Genomic DNA, 5,148 nt, shown 5'->3' on the forward strand with positions numbered 1-5,148 from the left:
ACATATTATCTCCCACCTGTTTCCTCTGTGATCCTGGTCTAGCTTTTCTCATGGTCCTTCACCATAGTCCTTGCTTTCGGGGACTTAATTAACTAGCAAACCTAAAAATTGTTCAATTGTTCCTTAATATTTCTTCTTGTATTTAAAACTTAAAATGAGATCACGTGCTACATCTCACTTATTGTATATGCCTAGAGTTACACTCAATAGGTATGTGCTGAATGAATGAAGCGATAAGCTTTGAATAAAATCAGTGAGATAGGATGCACAGCTTGGAGATCCAGTATCCTATCAATAAAGCAAAAAAAAAAAAAAGACTCTGTTTTTCCCTTAAATATAATATTCAAGTAATCATAAAAACTATTTACCATGGCAAATATCTATGTGCAATCTATCTACAGAAGAGCAAATATTAAGGAAAATAAGTCTACCTAATCTTCAAAAAAATCCAAGTATTTTTATTATTTGGTTTAGGAGATGCTATCTTTCCAGGAGAGAGAAAATTCAGAAAGAAAGATGGCAAGTCACACATTCAATACCAAGACTTTTGTCTGGTGTTTGTTATTTTTACTTTCTCTCTGATCAAAATGACTGTGAATGAATCCTCAGCAAGATCTGGTTTCAGACACATTTCAATCAAGTCCAAGTTCAGGGGGATCATCTTAGAAAAATAATAGAAGTTGAATTTGAAAAAGCAGAAAGAAGAGTGTGTGGACAGTTTTAAACAAAAAGACAACTGAATCAAGGAAGTCCCTGACTAAACCAGCAAGAAGCAGATTCAATTTGTACATCACCAATGAAAGAAAATTTTGTGTTGATGCCAATACTGGTTCCTGGTCTGAGTGACTTTTAAAAATTTTTTTTTTCAACGTTTATTTATTTTTGGGACAGAGAGAGACAGAGCATGAACGGGCGAGGGGCAGAGAGAGAGGGAGACACAGAATCGGAAACAGGCTCCAGGCTCTGAGCAATCAGCCCAGAGCCCGATGCGGGGCTCGAACTCACAGACCGCAAGATCGTGACCTGGCTGAAGTCGGACGCTTAACCGACTGCGCCACCCAGGCGCCCCATGGTCTGAGTGACTTTTTAAGGTATTATCCCATAAGTAAGAAAGACCACAGGAGTTTTCACTAGCAGCCAGTTTCTATAAAATTCTAACATAGGGTCGTGTCATTTAAAAAACACAATGTTTATTGCAAATCTTTAGAGATAAAGTGCAGGAATATATCATCCACATCCAATCAATTATAAGTGGCCTCTTTGTTCCCCCAGAATGTTGTTTCCATAAATTCCCTTATTTTATTTCATGCTTGTACCAAACTAACTCATGTATTCCTTCTTATCTGAACTCTTAAAAGATTTTCCAAATATTTCTTATCTCCAAAATCACTTTCCTCAAATTTATGTGGGGAAATATTGCCAGAATCATTATCCTTAAATGATTCTTTTATTACACCATCACTATATTCAAAACCCTCTACAGAGCTCTATTATTTTTTACTTGACATTGTTTCAACAAGTATTTTTAATGTGTGCTAAGTGCTAAGCATTGTGCTAGGTGTGTGAAAATAACTGTGAACAAACAGAGCTAAGAATATTCAGAATTTTCTCTCTACCCTTTCATTGTTATCCTATAACTGTATCTAGAACACAGGTTGGCACATTTTTACTCTAAAGGGCCAGGTAGTGAATGTTTTTCTTTTTGTGGGCTGCTGAGTGTAGATTGCAAATACTCTGTCATTGTTTCATGAAAACTGCCATACGCTGCATGTCAACAAATGACTGTCTCTGTGTGCCAATAAAACTGTACTTGCAAAAACAGGCAGTGAATTGCATTTACTTAGGAGCCGTAATTTGCTGGCCTGCGTTCTAGTATATTGTTCGATTTCTTCATTACTCAACATAGTCAAGTCCCAACTGAAATTCTGTTTCTCCATGAACTTGGTGGGATCAGACCTTACACTACTGGCAGCGTAGAGTTAGCATGACTCTTGGCTTTCCACAGGTGGGGCACCTGAGTGGCTCGGTCAGTTGAGCATCCTACTTCGGCTCAGGTCATGATCTCATGGTTTGTGGGTTCGAGCCCTGCATCGGGCTCTGTGCTGGCAGCTGAGAGCCTGGAGCCTGCTTCGGATTCTGCATCTCCTTCTCTCTCTGCCCCTCCCCTGGTTGTGCTCTATCTCTCTCTCTCAAATATAAATAAACATTAAACAATTAAAAAAAAAAGAAGGGCCACAGGCATAAATCCTAGTTCTTATATATATTAATTTATCACAGACTGGTTACTAAACATCAATGTGCCTCAATTTCTCATGTGTATAAGAAATATACTAATAGTAACCTTGGTAATTAGCAATACAAAGCTTTAATTACATGAAGTATCTAAATCTGTGGGCCAGATCTGCTGAAAGGCGCTCTTCTCAAATCAAATCAAATCAAAGCTAGCAGTCTTCTTTGTGTCTTGGTAAATGGATAGAGCCACATTACCAATGTGGTACATGCTACTTCCAGAACCCAGAGAGGTCTACAAAGCATGGTGCTTCCTTTTCAGTGGTAAGATGGAACACACAATAACTTTTATTTTACTTTTCATGGAATATTTCGACATGCCCCACGCCACTGGAAACCTAAACTTTCATTGAAGTGGTGTTTCCTTAAACTTTGTAGTGTTTTCCACACTTTCCAAACATATACACCTCACCAAGGCCTTGGATACATATTCTACTTGTTGTTCATATAGTCTGATTTACATGAGGTTATTTATAATAGCTTTTGGATGTGGTATTCTGTGGACTGCCCAGACTGTTCAGACAATCCAGGTTCTGCTAATACTTGGTGGCTAGCTCATGCAGCATATTGCTAGACAATATTTTTTCTATCCTCCACAGGCCCAGTACTTCTTATGCTGAGGTACAATATGACTCAACCCTAGTTACATGTCTGTTGACCTACAGGGGTGACAGAAGTAGATCCTGAATGCAACATGCTGTTCGGTAAGTCATAAGTTTCCGTTTTATTTTCAAGTGGGTGGATGCTTTGGCCTCAATAAGGAGGAGTGGGCAACTTCTGTAGTTGCTGAAGATTCGTGGGAAATAGATTTTAAAATGTTTAAGCTCATTAATCCACATTCTCCAGAGGACATATCAGGTGTCCATTCTTTCTTAATCAGGTTCCTTATCTTGGTGTAGGAGAACTGTCAAGGTCAACAGCATGACTTTTCCTAGAAATCTCTTCACTTACAATGAGTTCTAGTCCAGATTCTCGCTCTCTTTCCATCCTCTACTTCTTTATGTGTTGCCAAGAGGCCTGCTGGCTTTTACAATCTCCTTTAGATTAATCACTCTTAGCTTTAAATTTTTTCTGTTTCTCATCAGTATTCCTTGTAAAGAGCCATCAAAAGAAAGAAAGAAAGAAAGAAAGAAAGAAGAAAGAAAGGGAAAGAAAAGGAGAGAGAGGAAGGAAGGAAGAGAGAGGAAGGACGGAAGGAAGCAGGGAGGGAAGGAAGGAAAGAAGGAGGGAGAAAAACAGGAGCAAGCCGTAATCTATAGCTCTCTTGCTTACTACAAGTTTCTCTTGAAACTTATCCCAGCCGTGCCTTCTTTTCCACAAGTATCCATCCTGAGTTATCAGCAGTGAAAGTTTTAGTAAAGCTTGAAAATTACATGCCAGGACCAAGCAGTTCTCCACTTACCTCAAGTGATAAGGTCTTCACTGCCAGCTGGACGGTAAGGAATCCATCTCATAGATTCCAAAGTAAAATCAGCTTCCTAGAACCCCTCCTAGCAATACCTGTTGTTGACTACATTCCCTAATAAACAGACTCTGAGCCTCTGGAATTTGTATTCAGGACTTCTATTGGAAATTGATTTGAGAAACAGTAACTGAGCAGTGAGAGAAACAATGTTGGGAAGAGAGATAAATTGATCTGAGCTGCAATTGCAACAGAAGCCTTACCAATCCTACACAGAGCAGAGTATTCCAGTTGAGGCAAGGGGCCTGTGTCTTTACACTAACTTAAATAGTCATTATGTGCGAGCTGACCCCAGCGACTACACATAATCTTGGTGAAGCAGTTTTTTTTTTTTTTTTCAATTAAGAACAATTCCTGAAGAGGGCCTCAAGTTGGAGCAAATATGCTTGTAGAAGTCCGGAGAATGAGGGCCTTAATCTTGAGTGAGATGTCCACAGTTACCAATCTAGGCCTTAAGAACTTCACTGTTAAATTGAAAACATTTCAAGTGGTATATTTAGTCTACATTATTGACAGCCTTCTTGATTCTAAAAATGAATGCCAGTTGATATTGGTTGCCATTTTTGATGGAGCCAAGAGCAGATATTCCAGTCAATATAAACATTTTAATTCATTTTCAAACCGAATATGCAGTTAACATACTGTTTGGGATAACATGCCACTTGGCAGAAGGAATACTAGCTTTGTGCAATTACAAAGTAGAATGTGGGCATCTCTCTACCTGTGAATAATTCAGGTTATGAAAAAAGAAATCACCAGGTACTTGTGATTCACCTGGCTTTGAATTTTTAGGTAGGTGTTTCACAGCACTGTGAGAAAATCCGAGAAGCACTGATTCCTAGGATTTTCAAGGCTAATTGCAAGTGAGTAAAACAGAAAAGCTGATTCACATCTCTCTTGAAACACAAAACAGGTGGTTTGCACTATTAAGGTATGTTTCCTGGAATTCCTTACTTTCTCCACCATTCTGCTTGCGAAGCCGTGGCGAGTTGGTTTTCTCCCTAATTGGTGCTTGTACTCATGAAGCGAATCATCATCATTAACCAAAATCAATTAAGCACCTACATGAACATAGCCTTTCTCCTGGGCCCTGGCTAATGTACACATGATCTTATGCCTCTGTGTTAGGGAATCAGCCCTTTGGCAATCCCACTCTTTGAGAAAATTTTATTTCCAAAGTTAGACTTCTAGTTGCTGAGAAGAAACTTAGGAAGACAAATTATTATTATGCACATTAAGGATGTGATTTAAGAAACACAATTGATCAAGATACTGTTTGCTCTTCATGAGTACGGCAAAAATAGAGCCCCTGCAAATACTAATGTATTCATTAATACTAAGTTGGGTAGTTTATATTCTGCTTAGTGGAATGTGCAGGGTAGTTTTTATTCCACTTA

Source organism: Lynx rufus, unplaced genomic scaffold (genome assembly GCF_022079265.1).
Source record: "Lynx rufus isolate CCGP_SWC_20201006 ecotype Redwood Valley unplaced genomic scaffold, mLynRuf1.p SCAF_9, whole genome shotgun sequence".
Classification (NCBI taxonomy): Eukaryota; Metazoa; Chordata; class Mammalia; order Carnivora; family Felidae; genus Lynx; species Lynx rufus.